General features: G+C 40.4%; 1 protein-coding gene and 1 pseudogene across 1 annotated transcript in view; both read left to right on the forward strand.

Annotated features, from left to right (window-relative positions):
- Adcy2 (adenylate cyclase 2 (brain)) overlaps positions 1–22,779 on the forward strand; it is a gene marked incomplete at its 5' end in the record, with an annotated part of 386,357 nt that overhangs the window by 76,282 nt on the left and 287,296 nt on the right. The gene's annotated exons all lie outside the window — the stretch shown is intronic.
- Positions 11,300–12,193, forward strand: LOC102017259 (annotated as a pseudogene).

Below are 22,779 nucleotides of genomic sequence, written 5' to 3' on the forward strand. Positions count from 1 at the left end.
GAACACTTGCTCGTAGATACCCAGGATTTTCCCAGTGCAGAGAACAGATTAGCCTTAGGTCACGCACCTGGAGTCTCCTTTGTTCTTTCTCTCTGAATGAGTGTGTGGGAAGGGCAACACTTTGAGACTCCCAGGAGCAGGGTGCAGTGACCAGGATAGCAGGTGATGGTCCTGGAAGCCAAATCTAGGGTAGCTGGCATCCTCAGCTGCCCTTCTGCTAGACCTGACTTCTGTGCTTTTTGGTTGAACCTGGAGACAGGTTTAACATTTCATTTAATGGAGAACTGAGTGGTAAAATCTACCATGTTTGGTGGGCAGGGATGTTACTTCTGAGAGAAGGCATTTTGCTGTGGGACTGGATGCTCACTATTGCTGTAAGAAGCAGCAGGAATTTTCATAGACTAAAATATATACACACAACTGATGTTCGCCTTCTCCTTCTTACAACTGGTGGGAGTTGTGTAGTAGGAATGGCTCCTGTAAGAGCTGTGCTTTTGTTCTGTTCACGCCATTATTCATACCTTTCTGATATTCTGATATTAAAGGGAACTGTGTTCAAAGGAGAAATTTAACTGTTCACAGTTTGCTGCAAGCTGACGCCTGTCTGTCCCTCCCACACCCCAGCGGTGGGTGCACACGAAGCAGGACTCGCATAGGGCAGTGCCTGCTGATCACAGGTAATGTAGCCCTGATTAGGTGAATTTACCACTTGACAGTAGAAACAGAGAGGCAGTAGGGGAGTTGGTATATCCTCGGCTAATGCCGTTCTCTTTAGACTTTATTATCTCTGGCTGAAAGAGTGCGCCATTCAGATAATTATAACCTAGCCTCTAAGGGCTCCTGCAGCAAGACAAGGAGCTGAGAGGTCCAAGGAAGCATCCCTCCTCCATGATGGCCATTCCAGAGCCACGTGGGAGTCCCGGTCTGGGGCTGTGAAGAGCACAGGCTGTGAGGACAGAGGTGACACTGCCTGCAGCTTCTCACAGTGATGAATGCTACCGGGGTTGTGGCAAATCATTGGTGTGACAGCGAAGGGGAAAATGAAGACAAGTTACAAAGGTGAAGTGGTAGATGGAGGGGGAAAGCCAGGAGGTAGCCCTGACCTGTTAGTCAAGGAGAAATGAGGCTCAAGGGTGGGTCTAGCTGGTCCATGAGCTTTTGACAAGGACACAGTGACCTTTGGGAAGGCTTCAGGTGAGCTCTCTGGGAGATTAGTGAGAGGAACCGAGATGAATTAGTGCTTCAAGGAGGTGGAAGTAGAGTGAAGGAAAAGGTTGAGAGTGGGAGAGGACACTGAGTACATTCATTTAACCATGAGAAGACATGAACCTGTTTTTGAGCTAAGTGGAAGGATCTGAAAATGGACAGATCCATCTGTCCTGAGTGGATGAAGGATGAGGGGTGGACGGAGGGAGCTCATGCTTTGAAGCTGGGAGCAGTTGTGTCTACAGAGTTGGGTTGCATGTGACGATGAGAAGGTGGTGGGGTATACATTCAAGTAGTACAGGTGACATGATCTCTCCTGCTTTCTCAGGGTCCTAAGTAGAAAGGAACAGGGAGGTAGTGATGTTTAAGTTGTTAGATCTGGGGACACAACTGTCCCAGGACACAGACTAGTGCTGGCCCACCAGGCAGTACCACAGTGTCTTCAACCTCAAGCATCTCCACCCTGAGGGAAGCCAGGATGAGGCAGGAATGGGACAATATGGAATAAGTGCAAATCCAAATCTCTTCCTTGGCCCCAGGTCCTAACCCAGCTGCCAGCTTTCTAGCACTGCCTCCCTCATGCAGGAGGAGGTTGGGAAGGCACCTCAGAAGTCACTATATTGTCCAGAGGAAAGATCCATGTGCACCCACCCTATCTGTGTAGGGATGGGACACAGCCCCGCCTCAGCCACACACTGCATACAAGGCTGCCGGGCCAGGAGGTGACAGAGGATGCCAAGGGGTCATCTGGATGATAGTCCCCAATGGTCCTGAAGTCTTCTCTCAAGGCTGATGGTCCTCAAGGAAGACCTTTTCCCTGTAGGTCCACTCCAGTGAAAGGCAAGCATCCAGTCTCCCTGCCTCCAGTTCAGGTGCCTGCAAGCCAGTGTTGTCTGGGTAGAGGGGTCCTCCTAAAACACCAGTTCCATCATACACATAAACCAACTTCACTGGGTTAGTTGTAGCTGTGGTTTTGAGTGGGGCAGGGGATGGGTGGGAACCATCTACTGTCCTGCTGGGCACCTTCTCGGGCCCCCTGTGCCTCTGACCACCTCAACCTGTTGCCAAAGCCTGAGAATCTTAAAGTGCGTTGGCCTCTCCTGTCTCTCCGCCCTCAAGCCTCTGTCTTCCGGCCTTCCATGCACACTGTGCTCTACACTTAAGGCTTTTGCATGTAGCTTTGTGTATCTTGTAGTGTTGTCCTATGATTAAAAAGTGAGACTGGTACCTCTTGTGTTCAGATTTCATCATCATTAACCCACCCCTGTAGACTTGGCCTGGATCCTATTTCCAGACCCCTGCAGGTCTGGCAGATGGTGGGAGCTTAGGAGGCAAAGGGGGTCGGACAGCCCTGTTAGTGTTAGTAATTACCTGGCAAGAGTGCTCTGAAGCCCCATTTTAAAGTCACAGTGAAGACTTAGTAATCACTCTTAGGGGTTGCCAGCCAAGTGTGAATTGCTTGGAGAGCTCCCAAAGTGTCAAGTAACACAACTCAATAGGGTATTAAGAACAAGAAAACGAAGAAACAGACTTCATTTGGATTAGTTGTTCTCGTCACTTTGACTCAACTTTAGGCAGCAGGAGGGGTAGTGGATGGAAATGGTGAGCTGACTGTTCTGCACCAGCTTTTCTGGGAGAGCGCTGGGCTCACCATTTTGGGTTTGAGCCGGTTGTTCCACCGGAAGCCTGGCGTGCTCCCTTTGGGGAATTACCCAGCTGTTCCTCTCCTCTGTTATCACTTCATTTTTACTGTTTCCTGCTTAAACCTTCCCTGTTGGCAAGATAAAATAAAACTCAAGCATGTCCACATTTAGTTTCCTGATGACTCTTCTTAGTTTGGCCCGTTCTGTAAGCCATATTGAGGCAGATACATATAGGTGCATACTCATCAGGCTCTGGCCACCTCTGCATCACACCTGTGTGATGTTCTACACCTGACTTCACTCATGAATGTGCTCTGTATAATGAATCCACTCTGTATCTCTATCACCTGTCTCATTGCTGGATGCAGAACCCGACGTCCACAACTGAAAGGAAAATTTTAATTTGATTCACATTTCAAGGGGTTTAGTCCATGGTCAGCTGGCTCCAAGACAGAAATATGATGGTGGAAGGGGGTGATGGAGCACAAATGCTCAGGCCATGAGGCTGGGCAGGTGAGTAGGGGATGGTCTAGGGTTCATACACGGTACCAAAGGCAAGTCCAGCCAGAAGCATGCTCCAGCAACTCTCCTAGGTGGATCCCAAAGCCGACAAGTTGGCACTCCACCCTAACTCTTAGGGCTCCAAATAAAAGAAGTCAAATCTACTTTGTGGAAACTTGTACCCTTTGTTTCATCATGCACTAGGAAACTTGGTCAGCAATTATTACCTCTGTTACACCTTCTACTTCATTTGTTTGAAAGGCTAGTGTAATCTCATGAACTCGGAAAATAGTATCTGTTAACCCATTTGTGGAACTGAATACTTTAAAGAAAATGTCATTTTCTAAGAATAGTAGCTCTTCATACTTGGAAATTTGATTTGTTCCCAAGAAATGGAACTAAATACATTTGTAAAGTAAAGATAGTTGGTTTTAAGTGAAATGACTTACACTGATTTTTTTAAACCTCAAGGAAAGTTATTTATAACTTCTGATAATAAAAGTTTCTTTTTAAATAGTATTTTATTTTCACTGCATTCTGTCTCACTTTATACATAAGCCTGGCAAAATCATACTGTACACTTTAAATTTCTTTGCTAAATCTGAAGATGTTGAAATCTTTATCTAAAAATAGTTCATGAAATAAGTTTTCATTTCTTCAATTTAGGAATGAATTTGAAGGCGGTTTCAATGAATTATTTAGCCAGTCAGTGAAGGTTTTATTCATTACAGAAAAAAAGAGTGATCATGAAGAAAATGACTGAATTTATAAAAATAATTTCCTTTCTTGCCTAGAAAAAATGTATGTGTTAATTTTATGTATGGTGACCCATGGCTAACAAAGCATGACCTACAGAAATGCTGAAGACGTACTGTAGGAGATGTACCTCATTTAATATGTGGGTGACATAGTTAAAAATCAAAGATGAGAAATATCATTACTGTACCATTGGAGTTTATGTCTGTGCTTTTTAATTAAATATATGATTTTAAGGGCAATGAGGAGAACAAATAAAATCACTATGGCAGACATTGTATTAGTCAGTCTTTTGTCTGTATCATAAACTACTAGAGCTGGGTAGATAATACAGAAAAGAAGTTTATGTAGCTCACAGGTTTGGAAGTGCAGGAAGTGTGGCTAGCATCAGGTTGCCTCTGGTGATGACCGACAGCAGAGCACTTGTGAGAAGGCAAGATCACGTGGAGAGGTAGGACACATGAGCCCAGGGAGGGCAGTCTCGGTCCTTCATGTCAGTCCTCTCTGTAGAGCTAAGAGGGACACTCCTGTGGTCAGCAAACCCATGACCTTCCTGATCCTCACTAGGTCCCAGCATTTCTCTGTATCACCACTCTAAGGACCAGACTGCCAGCACAAGAGCCATATCCAACACACAGCAAGACTGAACTTGGATTTTTACAGTGTAGTTACACATCCAAGTACTGAAAACTCAGTATATAGAGAGAGGAAATAGATAAAACAGAGGATAAATAGGTGGTAAATAAATCAATGATCAATACATGGTGATGGTAGATAGAGGAGTGTAAGCTCAGTGGGTGGTTGACACCCACCAGGTGTAGGCTCGTGTAATTCCCACCCTTTGTCACTAGATCATAAATGAAAGGACCAAGGAGAGACTGTGACACCGTATGGTCACTCCTTTTCACATTATGGGTTGTTCTTTGGTAGATGTGTTTTAGGGGAATGATTGGATTGGAACTTGTGAATAGTCTTTCAAATGGTGAGATAGATAGATAGATAGATATAAAATTTACAATTTATGTGTAACTTCTTGGTGTCAGTACTTCCTTCAGAAATGTTGTAGAATGGGATAAAAAGACTTCATTTTCCTTTCCTGCCCTTTGTGTGCCCCTTTGAAATGTCTTCCTTCACCACCACAGGAACACAATAATATTAGCGAATTGCAAAGCATTACTACAGAAAAATATATGCTAATAAATATGAGAATTAAAATGGATGGATTGTTAATAAAACATATATTACCTAAGAATAGTTAAGGAAACAAGAATAGTAAAATGATTATTTGAAAAATTTAGGAAGAAGGAACTTATCGTAAGGCTAGCATATCAGAAATGCTTGATTTTGGTCTGGAAGATTTAGGCAGTGTTTAATATAAAATAAGGAATGAAAAGTTTTGTAAATGATTTTATGCCTCTGGCCTCGTCCCAATCTTACCTGATAAAAAGAACACACCAAAAAATAGTCTTAATGAATCTCATGGCTACAGATGCAAAATTCTATGAAACTGGTACATTTCTATAGTGTATTGAAAGTATATTAATGGTGGGTAAGACCTATGTAGATAACCCTAGGTTCTAGCTACTGTCCCTAGTTCTTACGTTGTCTGATTAACTAAAAATTAGTTTACAGAATCTTTTTCTCTATTGCTCACTCATGTAATAACAGTGCCTAGAAGAGCGTCTGGCACATAATAATTTTTAAAAATCCAGTAGGTTGTGGAATAAATGAATTGATAAGATTTCCAAGAGCATAATGAGGTTGATAGTGTTCCCAACTTTGTAACATATTTATAGGGATTAAAATTTTTTTCCAAGTTCACAGTACCATATCATATATATATATATATATATATATATATATATATATATATATATTTTTTTTTATTGGGAGGGGGACTGCAAAGAAAATACAACATTAGAAAATTTAATAATATTGTTTAATATGTTTAACATCTTAATCTAGCAAAGCATAAAATTAGAAAGCCATTTTTATACCTGCTCAAAAGCAGGTCAGAAAATTCAGTTCAAGTTCATAGAGAGAAAGCTCTTAGTAAATAAAAAATTCCTTGACAGTTTATAAAAGATTTTGTAAAAGAGTTAACATTTTTATAAGAATACCTAACTCCAAGTTGGAGCTTCAATTAAGATGAAGATTGAACAAGGATGTGTGCTGTCATCCCTGTTTGATAATGTTGTACTTATCCAAACTGTAAGCAAGGGGACAGTTAAAGTCTAGATAGAGAAGAGAGTAAGGCAAAATTATCACTAATTGGGACTATTCTCTACATTGCCCTAGAAACATAACAATGGAGTAGTCTTGGTAAGATTCTTCAACCTTTCTAAATGTTAATATTTAATTTTCAATTGAGGCTTTTACTACCATTTACAAATTTGTTAAAGTAAATTAGATAGTGTAAATAATATGTCACTTTTACAGTTATAGGCAGATAAAGGTATCATTCATAGGTGTCATTTTCTTTATTATTACCTCCTGAGAAATCAAAGAGGTTTACTTTAAAACAGGTAGCATTAATGGAGAGATTCCTTGAGTCAGTTGTTAAGTTTCAGTGCTCGCCAGTAACAAAAGTCTAACAGATATCATGGACTAACAACCCTGTCTACACTAACAATGATATATCTAAGAATCCTTCAAAAGAAAACTATAAAACTTTAAAGAAGTAGCATTCATGGATCAAGTGATAGAACATACATATTCCTACATGTGAAGATTCAATGATCTTCAAAAGTGTTTCATATTTCTCCAGTTTTTAATCTTAAAACTGCCTGCAACCTGGACCAAAATGCACACACGATGCGGAGAGGTAAATCACATGTAACTACATCAACACAGAAGGTACCAGACAAGAATAACCAGGGAAGTTATAGAAAGAAGATCTGTAGATAGTCATTTGAATGTTTGTGATATTAGAATATGAAGGATGTATCATAAATATACAGTTAGGCTACCAGAATGGACAGATGGCTAGAACAGGAATATATATATGATTTCAAATCAGTGAGAAATGAGTGTGTGTGTTTTTAAAAAAATCTAACCATGTGGGAATAAAAATGGGACAGTATGCTTTCTGATGTCACTGTGCTCATTTAGGTGGCCTCATAATCTAAATTTTCCTCACCATCCCTTGAAAAAAATTCACATCAACAAGGAGAAAAAATTAAACCATCTATAACCATCCCAAAAGCATAAAAAAGAAAGATAAACAAACTCCTATGCAGCGATGGGAAATAAACGGTCATGTACAAGACTAGCTACCAGCAGAACCACATATGCAGACTACGCCTGAGTAGCATCAGAGGAAATGACAGTGGAGCCTGGAGGTGGGAAAGGAAAAATGATAAAAACATCACCAGAGAGATGAAGACCTACCTGTGTAAGAAATGCTGAAACTGTCTGCAATTGTTGGATCAGAAAACTGACTCATGGGGAATTTACAGAAAAGTTTTAAAAATTTTCAGGAGTAAAGTAACAGTCTTGGAGGGATTTTTTTTCTTTGATAAGTGGATGGAGGAAAGTGTTTATTAAATGTGTAATAATGGAAGGAATCAAGAATAAAAGCAAAAATTGAGTTATACTGAAACAGAAGAGAAGAAACCAGGACTCACTCTTTCCTTCCTAAGAAACCATTGATTAAAGAACGTGTATGGAAAATTATATCAGAATAAGAAAGTCTTCTTCTTTCATACATATACATGGCATTGTTTGTTCAAGAAAATGAACATTTTCTTGTTCAAGAAAATGTACAACATCTGTACAAAGGTCCTTTAAAAAGCAATCAGAAAATGTAAATAGAAAACCTTACAAAGCAAAATGGTATTTTTCAAAACTGCCACAAACTACAGAACAATGTATATTCTTACAAAGGCAACACTGTAAGCAATTTGAATTAGCAGTTCAAAACTGGAGAAAAATGTATAGAAAGAACAGGGAGATATGAAATAAGAATTGATTACTCTCAAAGAAGACTAAAGAAAAATACAGAAGTCCCTTGGGCAGAATAGATTTCATGAAAATACAAAAAAGACTATAAAATAGCCAAGAGAATCAAGATCAAACAGAGATAAAATGGATAAGAGAGAAAGAATAAAAATAGAAGGGAAGCTCAACATTTATATAATCAGAGTCCTTGAAAATAAAAGCAGAATAATAGAACAGCACTAATATTTTATTTTTTTTATTTTTTGACTTTTATTAATACATTTTTACAGTGTTTAATGATTACATTCTCTGTAGGGAATTGGTATATGTACACAACACATTTCAATTCTTTTTGCCCCTCCCCCTTTTGTTTTTAAAACATTAGAATCATTTATTTATAAGCCCTTATAAAGTTTATTATCATATATAGAGACTAAAAACCAGAATAATAGGCCAGACTAATAGGCATATATATATAGTTTCTTTGTTTTACATATGAGAGAAACTATATGATAGTTAATCTTGTGTGTCTGAATTCACTTAACATTATGGTCTCAAGATGCATCCACTTTCCTAGAAATGACTCATTTATCCTTCTTTATGGCCTGATAGTACTCAATTGAGTATGGATACCATATTTTCTTTATATGTTCAACTGTTGATGGACAGGTAGGCTGTTTATAAGATTTAGCTATTATGAACTGTACCCCTATAAACATGGGTATGACATCATTGTGATATTATGTCATTAACTCTTTCACGAAGCTAAAGGGGAATAGCTGGGTCTAATGGAATTTCTATTCTTAGTTCTTGAGGAATCTCCATACTGATTTCCATAGTAGCTGTATCAGTTTGCAACCTACCAATAACAAAGAAGGGGTCCTTCCTCCCTACAGCCTCGCAAGCATTTGATACTGCTTGATTTCTTGATAGTAGCCATTTTTTCTAGAGTGAGATAGACAGACTCTCAGTGTTGTATTGGTTTGCATTTCTCAAATGGCCATTGATATTGAACATTTTTTCATGTATTTATTAACTTCATATTTTTTCACCTGAGAAGTGGCTATTCATTTCAGATAACTCTACTTTTATTTTAATTCATTTCAGTCTAATTGGGTCTTTATATTTGGGGAGTCTAAGTTTTTGGAGTTCTTTATACATTCTAGAACTTAGTCCTCTGTCAGAGGAAAAACTGGCAAAGTGTTTTCCCATTCTGTAGGTTGTCTCCACTCTGTTGGATGTTTCCTTTGCTGTGCAGAAGATACTTAATTTGATGTGATCCTATTGATTCTTGGTATTATTTCTTGTGCAGCAGGTGTTTTGTTCAGAAAATCTTTGCCAATACCGAGGTCTTTAAGAGTTTTACCTAGTTTGTCTTCTAGCAGATGAAGTATTTCTGTTCTAATGATTAGATCTTTGATCCATTTTGACTTTGTTTTTGTGGATGGTGATAGATATAGGTCTAGGTTCAACCTTTGGCATATGGATAACCAGTTTTCCCAGCACCATTTCTTAGAGAGGTTAATCTTTTCTTTAATGAAGGGATTTGGCCCCTTTGTCAGAGATAACATACAGGTCTAATACTTTAATAGCATAATATAGGAATCTTGGTGAAATGAATCAAAACCTGAATCTGTACTTGTCAGGGCTCACAGAGTACTTGAGAAAACTGAGATAAAAGTGTCAATGCCAAAGCATTTGTGATAACTCTACTTTTATTTTAATGATAAAAAGCACACTTCAGGGTTTCATACAAAATGGTCCATTAATTGTATAGGAAAGAACATCAGGTTGACATCATATACTTTTAGTAGCAGTACAAAAAATGGTTATGTAACAATATTTTAAGAAATCCTAGGATAGATTTCATGTGCAGTTATAATTTCATACCCAGCTAAACTATCTTTAAAGAATCAAGAACTCAGTTCATATCATACTCATGGGTGCTTCTGGGGAGTCCAGGGGGACTGTTCATTTCAGAGGGCTTTGAGGAGATAAGGGCTTTACTCCTGAAAGTAACTCAATTTGTAACTTGCTTTGGTGAACAAAATCTTGCTTCTGAAGGAAAGGTGGGGAAGGGGAAGGAGGAGAGAAAGGGGAGGGAAGGGGAAGGGAATGGAAAGGAAAGGAAAGGAAGGGAAGGGAAGGGAAAGGGAAAGGGAAAGGGAAATGGAAAGGGAAAGGGAAAGGGAAGGAAAAGAAAAGAAAGGAAAGGAAGGAAAAAGGAAGAGAAAGGAAAGGAAAGAAACGGAAAGGGAAGGAAATAAAAAGGAACGAAAAGGCCCCACAGAAAATCTGCTAAACTGTGGAGTAATTTCATAAAATATTCTGTGTATGACCTCAGCCATATGACCAACGTCAGTGTCCCCAGTTGATGTTGTGGCAGTAGTGTGCACCATGATATGGTAAGAGTGACACTTCTTTCTATGTTATTAGTATTTTGCTATTCTTTTTATTATTCTCTTTAAAATAAAAAGAGTGACACTCTTCCCCTGTTATTTCTTCTCCCCAAAGCACAGTAAATCCATGAGGAAAGCATCAGACAAATTTTACTGGAGGAAACTTCTGTAAAATACTCTACTAGTGTCCTTCAAAACTGTTAAGGTCATCAAAAACAAGAAACTTTCAGGTCCAACACCCTACAGAAATAAGAGGATTAATTCAAATCTTGCCACAGGAAAGGGAGAGGAGCTGAAAACTATGGAAATCTAAATGAACTATGGACCATAAGTAGTGCTGACGAATGAATACTGATTCCTTAAATGTAATGGATGTACCATGGAAATGTAGGGCCTTAACAGGAGGAAGGGGTTACAAGACTGCGGGAACACTGTGCTCTCTTTGCATTTGATTCAGTATTTATAGCCTGGTTTTAGTATAGTAGATTAAAAATGTAAAAGGGAAGGAGGTAAATGGGCATCAGTTAGATGCAAATATTGAAAAAGTAGGGGATATTATAATAGACAAGGTAGAAAAATGACCTTTATGAAGCAAATGAAAAAAAAAGATGCAAGAAGGTATCAGTAGGGATTTACAATTGAAATCTTTCTGAACTGAAAGGCTACAAAAGTAAGTGAAAAATCACATCGCTAAGTAAGAAATATTAAATATATTAAAAATCTAAGCCAAATAATCAGTAAAATCAATCTTAGAGTTCCAAATTAAAGTGATAGCCAAAATTAAGGCTATAGCTTATTCTTTACTGCTCAGGCAGGGGTCCATACAGCGTTGTTCTTGACTCCCATTGTAACTTAACGGGAAACTTCACAATGTCTGGAGCCCTTGATGTCCTGCAAGTGAAGGAGGAGGATGTCCTCAAATTCCTTGCTGTAGGAACCCACTTAGGTGGCACCAAGCTGGATTTCCAGATGGAGCAATGTATCTATAAAAAGTGATGGACTCTACATCACAAATCTGAAGCAGACCTGGGAGAAGCTTCTGCTGGCAGCTCCAGCCATAGTCGCCATGGAAAACCCGGCTGACATCAGCGTCATATCGTCTAGGAACACCGGCCAGCGCTCTGTGCTGAAGTTTGCCACTGCCACTGGAACTACTCCTATCGCTGGCCGCTTCACTCCTGGGACCTTCACTAACCAGATCCAGGCAGCCTTCCGAGAGCTATGTCTTCTGGTGGTTACTGACCTCAGGGCTGACCACCAGCCCCTCACGGAGGCGTCTTATGTCAATCTGCCAACCATTGCTCTGTGTAACACAGATTCTCCTCTGCGCTATGTGGACATTGCCATCCCGTGCAAAAATAAGGGAGCTCACTCAGTGGGTCTGATGTGAATGTTAGCCTGGGAAGTGCTACGCATGCATGGCACCATCTCCCATGAACACCTGTGGGAAGTCATGCCAGATCTCTACTTCTACAGGGATCCTGAAGAGATTGAAAAGGAGGAGCAGGAAGCTGCTGAGAAGGCTGTGACCGAGGAGGAATTTCAGGGTGAATGGACCGCACCAACTCCTGAGTTCACTGCTGCTCAGCAGGAGGTTGCAGACTGGTCTGAAGGTGTGCGGGTGCCCTCTGTGCCTATTCAGCAGTTCCCTACTGAAGACCGGAGTACACAGCTGGCCACAGAAGACTGGTCTGCAGCCCCAATGCACAGGCCACTGAGTGAGTGGGAACCACCACCGAGTGGTCTTGAGCTGTTCTGCAGACACTTCAGCAAAATGGAAATGAGGTTGATGGAAAATAACACACCAATTTCTAAAAAAAGAAAAAAAATAAGGCTATATTTTCATTAGAAAGTCATTGATAAAAAATTGCATGCGTGCTAGATACATTCAACCATCTTTGCTTTTTGGCAAAGGGGCCAAAAACATACACTGGCAAAAGATCACTTCTAACAAATGGTGCTGTGAAAATTGGCTGTCCACATGCAAAAGATTGAGTCTATGACCATATCTCTCACCATCAAAATGAAGCAAATCAAAATGGACCAAAGGCCTAAATATTACACAGAAACACTTAATCTGCTGGCAAATAAAATAAGTAAAACTCTTGAAGACATAGACACAGCGAAGGATTTTCTGAACAAAACTCAGTTGTGAAAAAATGCCATCTAAAATCAACAAACAGCCTTTGTACAGTAAAAGAAATAACCAACACAGTGAAGAAACAATCTTCAGAATGGGAAAAGTATTTCCATTTACTGCTTGGACAGAGGACTATTACATAGAATATATAAAGAACTCAAAAAATAGACACTCCAATAAAATATCTGGTGAGAAATGAGTAACTGAAATGAAGAAGAAGAGGATGCATGAGCATAAAGAGTATAAGTGGCCAATAAGTAGATGAAAATTATACAACATCTCTAGCCATTCAAGAAATGCAAACTGAAACAACACTGAGATTCCATCTTACTTCAGAAATAACAGCCACCATCAAGAAATTAAGGGATTACAAATACTGGCAAGGCTGGAAGAAAAAAGGAACCCTTCTACATTGTTGGTGGGACTATAAATTAGTACAACCATTATGGAAATCATATGAGCATTCCTCCAAAAACTTTAGGACCATAGTGTTAAATGAAATAAATCAGACATAAAAACTTAAATATTATATGGTTTCTCTTATATAAGAAAACCAAAGTATAAATAGTTTAAAGAACAAAACATAATAGAGAACAAGGAAATGGATCTTTTGCAAATGCAAAGAGGTTTTAGAGGTGGAAAGCTGGGAGGGAGGGATAGGGTAGTGGAAGGTGGTGATATACATGTACCGAAACTCTGTGATAAAGGTAATTGTTATGTGCTGCAGACATGTACTAATACAAATTAAAAAGTATTTTTTTAAATTTTAAAAAGAAACTCAAAAGAAGGAAAAATGAATATATCTTTGTATATTTTTTTGAATTTTGTTCCTATATATATTGAAAAATTAAAGATACAGAAAAATCAAACTCTCAAATTAGCCTAAACCTATGTAACATTGATAACTATACAAAAACAAAAGCTGATTCAAGGTCACTACCTTGCATCTTTTTGCACAGTTTTCAATAACTGAAAAATCTAAAACATACTTTGAACCTGGCCTGCTTTCAGCAGTTGCACTCACAGGGTAACTAAAGATAGCGTTAATAATGTGTGTCCAGGAATGGAACAGATATAGCAGTGATGTTGGGAACCAGGGCTTCCTTGTGGAAGAGGAGATGCACATTTCAGGCGAGCCAGGTGAGGAACACAGTGTAGTGTTGGGCCTATTGCAGCAGTTGCTACCAACTCGTGATTCATAGTGTGTGCTTACACACATATTTTTAGTATGGTCACAGAAAGTAATCCGAAATAAAATGGCACCTGAAGTTGTCCCTGCTAGAACCCAGTTTCCGAGTATTCTTCTCTTGAGGGAAACCAAGATTCTTTGGGAAATCTTGATTCTAGTCTGAGGTGGGAAATTTTTGTTTGAAAACTCTGGACACTTGGTTAATGGAAACAGAGAGGAGAGTTTCTAATGTGTAGGAAGTTTAAGTTCGTTCAGGTATTTAAGGCTTGCAGTGAGGGTACAGGGCTTATGAAATTTACTGTGTTCTTATGGATGACTTTCTGTGTTCTTATGGATGACTTTCAGCATCCTTTGTTGACAGGTAATAAGCACATTTTAAATAAGGTAGTTCTCCCCCTCCTGGGCTTCCTGAGGAGGCTCGACACATGCTCATTCCCCTCCTGTTCTCCGAGTGACTCCCGGGTGGAGACAGAGGTACACGAGGGTCCACTTGGACATCCCACTGCTCAGGCACAATCCGAACCTGCGCTTGCTGTGACACCCTGTGCCACTTGGTCAGGCAGGCTTCCAGAAGGGTAGCGACCCTAGGCGTAAGGTGGAAGTTACTATGCAACAAAAGACTGCTTCATTTAGATGCTGATACTTTCAATCAGAATCATAGTTTTTTTTTTTTTTTAAATGTCAGCTTAAAATTACATTTCTTAAAAGTGTGGTAGGAACTGAGAAGAAGTTACTTTATTTTGATGTAGAATAAAAGATCCAGACTGAGTTTTAGAAAATTTAGTACCCAGTGAGTGTCCTGGAGGAATGATTTGTGACATAAGAGGTGATTACACCTACCCCATCCAAAGATGAAGAGATTAATTTTTCAAGAACTGAGATAACTTGTGATTTCCTTCCAAAGGATAAAACTGATGTAAGGCTAGGTGGGCATGGACTGCTAATGGAGACATGGACCTATTTGGTCTTAAGTCCACCTGGTGGTGGCTTCTTGGCTTCCTCCCCTTGATGTCAGGGTGCGCCCACCCCAAGGAGCACTTGTGTAGTAGGACTACACCACACTCACAGCATCCCAGCTCCTGGGCTGCACAAGAAATGTGCCTGCAGCCGGCAGGGAGTCCTCTCCCTACACCGAGGGACACCACCCTCTGTAGACAAGACTTTCAATACAGATGCTGCACTTAGGAGGGAAGCCACACACAGCTGTCTCTGCCATGTAGAAGAGGCAAGACTTGAGGATGAATGAACAACTGCTCTCTGGTCCTGATGCATAAACGTGGTTTCATCCATGTTGCTTGAAAACTAGCAAAAAAATGGGATCCATGCCAGTGACCACAGACAGCAAATAAAAATTGAACTACTGCCTTCCCTCTGCCTAACCACACTATGCTATTTAGTTGGTGGCAGCCCCCACATTAAGGCAGGGCAGTGTTCTCTTTCTCACCAGAATCCCAGATGTGAGACTGGACACTAGCTGCTGCTATGAGACTCACTGTCTCCAAGTAAGGTTCAGACCACTCTAGGGTGTGAGAGGGACCTATCGTGTTATGCCGTCTTTCTCACCTTGAAGTCACGGGCTGTACCCACAGTGACCCAAGCCCAGGGCAGGGGCCTTGGGATGCCCCATTTCTAAGCATCACACAATCCTTTCTGGTCTCCTGTCTGGTAACTTGGTCTTGATGACCAGTGAGGTCCAAGAGACAGAGCTGTGCCTGGTGACAAAAGGCAAGGTTGTAGATCACTCAAATAGATCCTCATTGGAGACTATTCAGTGGAAAGCTCATGTTTTGTGGATTCCTAGAGTATGAAGACTCTTGTAGCATAATTTACCCATTATGCAACAGTGAGTTGCATAGCACAGAACTTAGCCGTGAAGGCGTGTGACACAACACACACAATAAAGGTTTATAAGTATAGGTAGCCATGAGATATCAACTACCTGTATCATTATCCCTCAACCTACTCATGTGATGATTACTAATATATCTAGACCTTTGAGTAAGACAGGTTAAATCCTAAGCCATATCAGTTTAACAGTCTTGTGCTGGCATTAGCCTGAGCTCCGATTCAGGGCAGGGGAGGGATCTGCTGGGGACAAGGCTCAGGGTCCCTGACCCCATGCTATGGTGTCACCACTATAGATTCTCTCCTGTGACTCAGGTTTCTTATCCTTAAATGGTTGGACTTCAGAGCACATGGATCACAGGCTTAAACTAATGCTTCTGTGATTCTTAGCCTAGGGGAAGCAGGTGGCAGCCCCACGTTGGGGGAGGCAGGGGAGAGGCTGGAGGGAACTGGCAGTGTTTCCATAGCGGAAGGAAGCGTCAGAAAGTCCAGGGCACTGCCCACTCCTGTGTGAGCGAGGGGAGCCGGGTTCAGCTGATTGTAAAATTAAGACTAGTCTTGGAGAATAAATATAACTGAGCAACAACAACAAGAACAGAAAATTAAAAGTGAGGGTGTCATTGCAAGAAAAGAGGAAAATACAAAGGAAACCATGAATAGCTTCTGTCTAAACTGACTGGAGTTTATAGACACCACACACGCACTCACACACATCAATATAAGGAATTAAATGTTTAGCTGAGGTGTCGTCCCTGCTCCTGAAGTAGCACTTGGAGTCACTTCACTTCTGAGGTTGAGAAAAGCAGCTGGTAGGCTGCATAAACAATGTTGATTAACCATGCTGTGACATGTTCCCCTTTTATCCAAATCCTAGGACCTCATGGCGTTCCCCCACAGTGTGTATTTAAAGTAGGTCAAAGGCAACCTTTGACATGAAGGTATCTGTTTATTAAATGACAAAGTCAAACTTGTGTTCCAGAAAATAACAAGTGCAATGCATCTAAACACAAATTTAAATGTCAAACTTTTCAGAATCTAGAATGCAAATATTCTTTAAAGCCAGTTGCGTCTGTTTTGGCATCTGCGTTTTCAAAGGGATACCACTGTGCAAACATTCTAAGTGTGAAATGTTCCCACTTTGTTTAGTTAATGTTGCTCTGAGGACCCTGTTGCCTAAGCAAACAGGAATTCATATATACTGGTTAATATTTAATAATAATAGGATTGTTTTAATGTTAAAAATAGATATTGTTCAGCCAGAAGAAAATACCATGCTTTCTCATTTTCAAGTGATTTTGATATTTTTGAAAATGGAAAATAAAACAAAAACTCATAACAGAATAATAAGAGAATAGCAATAGGTAATACACTGTGTATCATTATCTGGAAGTGATTTTAAAGTCATGAAAAGCAAAGGCTGTTAAAGCATGTAGTTTGTTGCTGGCTTGCAGGATAGCAGTGATCCATCACATTTGTCTGAAAGCACAGGACAGGCCACCAGGGTGACATAAGTCTGAGACATGTCCAGAGAGCATAAGATGAGCTTAGGAAGACCACGTCTTACGTGAACCTGGGAGTTTCATGCACATGTGCATTTGTTGCTGGTGCGGGTGGTGGCGGTGGCTCGGTCTCTGTCCTGGCATTGACCCAGTCAGGTGGCTGCTTTGTGGACTAACAGAGGAGACCATATGAGGGACCGGTGGCCACACCCTGGTAGGCTGAAGGGGAGCACTGCATGGGAATGACTTGCTTCTCCCAAGAAAGCCTTGTGGATGCCAGAGTAATTTGTTTTTACAGCTCAATGATATGTGTTCTCTCTAAGATTTCCCTCTCTCAGAGTAGAGGAAAGAGCAAACAAAGGCAGTTAGAACTTGGTGGGTCTTTTTGTGGTAATAGCCTATTGTACAAATGCACAGCTCCAGTGGATGCTGATTTATGTAGATGTTGAATACACAAGTATAAAATGGAGTCCCCAAACAATATTTGTTTTTAGATGAATAATTCACTCATTTTCCCTGCATGAGTTTTTCTCATCTGAAGCATTGGCCTTTCAGATTAAATAAATATAATGTTTCAAAAGAATATGGACATGAATATTCATAAGGACCAAAACAGTGAATATAAATAAAAGCCCTTTTACATAACATTTTATTTTTTTTTTTACAAGGATTTTGTTTTTTGTTGTTTTTCTTTTTTTTTCTCTTCACTTCTAAGATGGTATTTTTCAAAGTAATTTGCCAGGACACCACCTCTTCTACAAAGCCTACCTGCTATGGAGGCAGTAATCACTTCTTTTTCAAATGTTGCACACAGCAGTATTTTCCTGTGTATAAACAGAGATTAGGATATGCCTGGTTATGGCAGAGACCTTTAGCTATCAGTTGCTCCCAGCCTAGTGCCAGGCCCTCGGTAAAGCGTTGGTCTAAGCAACTGGAGGGTTGTCAAAAAGTAGGCAAAATCAGGCTGTGTCCTGAAAATGTATCACTAGTTCACGCACATGAAGTGCGCAGCTGACTATTTTGGCTTTTTGCCCCTTTACAGGTAGGCCAGTGATGTAAACCCAAAACAGCCCTCAGACATGCAAAATTTGTATTCTAATATACTCGACACAGAGGCAAGGATCTTATAGTTCTTTAAGGGCGGAAAGAAACAGCTACCATTTGGACAGAAAGAGAAAAGATAAATAAATATGAGGCTACAATTATTGCTACCTGAACAATTGGTGCAAAAGAAGCCAGAGGACGGCGAAATTCAACTGAGTAATTCTGCTAATGGAGTTGTCAGAGGAACCTATTTAAGTGATTGCTGGGACCACTGGGGTGGAAGGGAATTGCTGTCTGTTTTATGACAGTAGCTACCCAAGAGCTGTGTCTGTTTAATTCCCCTTTAAATACGTGAGCTCAGAATAAATCCTTGATTTAATGGCTATGTACTGTATAATTTAAATCCAAGCATTATTAAAAGTGAAGTTAATAGAGTTGCTGTAAAAAGATTAACTTTGTGACATATTCACTGACTTTGACTGTCTGATCACCACAGCCCAAGAAGGAGGGTCTGGGAGCTCTTCAAAGAGGACGGGCTGGCACCATCCTGGTCGCAAGGAAAGGGGCAGTGAGGGATGAAAATGTAAAGGACTCACGTTGGTAACAATACAACATCAGAAAGTGGAAAGTTACTTCCCAGTTTCTGGAAAAACGTTAAAGTTATCAAAAGGCACATTACTTTCTCCTAATCATGCAATAATAATAAATAAACGTAATTTTGCCAGATAGCTTCCAAAAGAGCTTGTCTTTTTTTTTCTTTGCATTTTGATGAGAGAAATAAGTTTGAAGAAAAAAAAAAAGACTTCCTGGTTTTAGCAAAAGTGTTTGTGTGGAGCAGATGAATTGCCAAGCTTCCTTTTAGTCTGAATGACATGAATACCCTCTGCACTGAGTCAGCTTGCCTTGGGTTGCCCTGTTGAACTTCAGGGGTTATGTTGGAATAACATGCTAGCTTCAGCAGAAAAGCATGGTTTAGTCTTAATGCTGTTTTATGACTTTGGGCAAAATACTAACTCCTCAGCACCTTTTTATTTCTAAATATAAATTTTTTAAAAATCATCAATAAATTCTGCTTATAAAAGATTTTGAGATCCATAAAGTGTCAGTTTTGGACTCGATCACGTACTTTCTTATATATCGAAGGTATTTTGGGAGAGACCCACCTTTTCTTAGGTTTATTGTTGTTTCTAAAAATTCAGGAGCTTGTGAAGCCTGGACACTTTGGGTAGGTGGTGGTCTTAGAATCTGTAGGTACCACTTGTTTGTCCAATGGGCTCACATTATCCAGGGTCTTGCAATGACCTCTTGCTAGTCCCCAGGGCAGCGACCTACATTGTGAGTTTGTGAGAGTTTGCAGCAACTTACTTCTTCTTTTTTTTTTTTTTTTTGGTATTTTTTGTGGTACTGGGAATTGAACTCACAACCTCATGCTTGCCAGGCAGGCGCTGTGCCACTGAGCTAAATACTCAGCCCAGCACCTTACTTCTGATGTCAGATGGGTTTCTGCTCTGATAATGCTGCATAACAAACTACTCCCAAATCCCAGGGGCTTACAGCAATAATTACGTCCTATTTCTTACAGTGCTTAAAGGTAGCTGAACTGGCTCTCTGTAGACAAATTTGCCCATCCCAGCGGACAGGGTAGACTGCAGATGTAGACCTTCATTATGAAGGCCCAAACCGCAAGAGGGAAAAGTGCAAACTGAGGTCCTGTAAAGCCTTAGTTGTGAGCTGGCATGTTGTTATTTCTACATTCTTGCTTTCCTCAAATGACGTCGTGTGGCCGATTCAAAGTTGGCAGGTAGTAAGTATATTCCAAACAAAGGAAGAATTATAGATAGATAATATATTCTACCATGTCTTCTCCATTAGGAAACTGAGGAAAATTCAAGGCAAATGTCTGTGTACTTAATTTTGTGTTATTCTAGAAACCAACATCTGAAGCAAGTCTTTAAAGATGTGAAAGGTATGGGGGGGCACTAGCTCTATGAGGTAGTGAAAGGTGTGGGGGGGCACTAGATGTATGAGTAGTATACTACTGTTCAGGCATGAGGGAGTCAGTGTTGTAAACACTTTAACAGTGAGGAAGGAGACAGTAGCTCAGTTTCAGGTAAAAGGCAAGAGCTTGTTAGTTCAGCGAGAAGTCTACATATTCCATCTCTGTACAAAATCAGCCTTGCACACTCATCCTGCAGTCATTATTTTTCTACCAGGGGATTAAAAAGAGTGAGAAATAAAGAAACGTGTATAAATTGGCCTTCAGCCTAGGAGACTTCATGGATCTTTAGAAGAAGAAAATGTTTTATACCCATGTCTGCTTTCCCTTACTGTGACAAACAACTGAGATCGCTGTCTTAGGAGGAGGAAAGGTTTATTTGGAGAGTTTCAGAAATTTTAGACTGTGGACACTTGGCACAATTGCCCTTGGGCCTGTGGTGAGGTTGGACAGCAGGTCTGGCAGTAGGAGATGGAGCAAGATGCTTAGCTTATGACAGGAAGCTAAGAGAGTCAGGAAGGGTCTGGGGTTCTGTATCCACTAGCTGCATGTTTCTCCCGTGATCTAACTTCTTTCCACTGGGCCGCCTCTGCTTTCCAGTCGCACTCCAGCCTGTAGACCAAGCTTCCTATACACAGGCCACTTTCGGGGCATGTAAGATCTGAAGTCGATAAAGTGCCCTATCTATTGTAGACTTCAAATAAATACCAGCAACTAAAGGAAGTCACAGTGGATGAAGACATGAAGATAACACACATAGGCACCTGGATACCAGAAACAAGCAAGGATATTCCTCCTACTAGTTCTTCAAGCTTTTGAAAATTTATGATATACCTCCTACCTATTTCAAATAAAAAAAGCACAGTGAAAGCTATTGTTTTATCTCTGCTTCCATCATCAATCTCTCTAACTCTGCATAACGTTTTCAAAAGAAGAATGAAAGCTATCTAGTGATTCATGATTACATCACTACTCATTTAGAAGTCGGGCTTTTCATCAGAGAACATAATGCGTGTTTTTTTTTTTTTTTTTTTTTTTTTTTTTTTTTTTTTTTTTTTTTTTTTTCTGGTTTTTCTCCGGTACCGGGAACCGAACTCACGACCTTGCGCTTGCCAGGCAGGCGCTTTTGCCGCTGAGCTAAATCCCCAGCCCCTTATAATGAGTGTTCTTTTGCTTAATAACAAAACATTTAAAGATATGTTTTAACATTCTATAGAGTTCATATGCAGGAAATAGTTTGGCCTAAAATAACTATATAGAAAAAATGAAATGTTTTATATCACCTAATTATCAATACCTCAGAGATTTTTCTTTTCTTATGGTAATAAAGAAATTTTTGGCATGTAAATTAATGTGGCCATTATGGAAAGCATTATGGAGTTTCCTGAAAAAAAAAAAATTAAAAATAGCTGAACTGCCTGAAGATCCAGCAATCCTACTTCTAAGTCTATATTCAAAACCAAGAAAATGAGTACATGGGAGAGATTTGTCCAAGAGGCGTCTGTACCCGTGTCCTCCGCAGTGCTCCTCACCACGGCTAACACCTGCCTATCAGTGGATAGCAGTGTGCTCTGCGTGCACACTGCGATGCTAGCCTTGAAAGGAAGGAAATCCTTTCATTTGCCACCCCATGGATGAACCTGGAGAACGTTATGTTATGTGAAATAAGCCAGGCACAGAGAGACATAGACCACTGCATGGTCTCCCTTGCAGATGGAATCTAAAAAACGTTAACTTGGAAGTATGGAGTGTCATGCTGGTGATGAAGGGCCGGGTGAACAGACAGTTGGGGAGGTGTTGGTCAAAGAATACAAAATTTCAATTAGACAGGAAGAATAAATTCAAGAGATTTGTTATACCACATGGCAACCAAGAACTATGCACTGTGTCATATTCTTTGAAATTTATGAGAGAGTAGTCAAAAGATGGATAATATTGCTTGATAGTTCACCAAGCCATTGACTTAGTCAGTGTTTGATACCAAACTGAATAGAAGTGTAGAGTGGAGCCCAGCGTGTGATCCCCATCCTGTGCTTGCTAGGTGGGCATATGGGAGACTTCCCTACAATAGTCGTCACCATAGCAAGAGTAGGAGGACCACTGGTGCCCACTGACCACCAAGCGTCACAAGCACGGGCACACCCACCTAAGAAGCGGACTTGTGTTGTGCCTGAGTCAGTAGATTAGGGTGCAGTCCAACAGTGTGTGCTCTCCAAACAGTGCCACTCAGGCCCAAGGCCTGTGGATAGAGAGCAGCGATCTAGAGTCCTCTGCCCTGTGAGGGGCAGTTTGGGGTCATTGTTGGTCCAGGGCATGATGCTAGGTGCTGTGGGGGTTTGTGCATCCCACAGGCTGGAGGAACCGGGGAGGAAGAAGCGTGGATAGTGTGCAGTCCAGGTAAATGTCATTAGAGCGTGGTGAAGTGCTTTCATGTTCACGACTTCCTGGAAAGTGGTTGTAATTATTTACAGCATACACGAGGCTTTGAATGAAAAATATGCAGTTGTGGTGCTCTGCTATTCTTAGTTATCTGTTCTGGATGAGAGGTTAAGGCTTCCGGGGACAGGAACGACTGTCCTGTCAGGGGACACTACCCAGGGAGTTGGTGCGGGACTGCAGAGC

The sequence above is a fragment of the Chinchilla lanigera genome, unplaced genomic scaffold (genome assembly GCF_000276665.1).
Source record: "Chinchilla lanigera isolate Chin_1 unplaced genomic scaffold, ChiLan1.0 scaffold00103, whole genome shotgun sequence".
Taxonomy (NCBI): domain Eukaryota; kingdom Metazoa; phylum Chordata; class Mammalia; order Rodentia; family Chinchillidae; genus Chinchilla; species Chinchilla lanigera.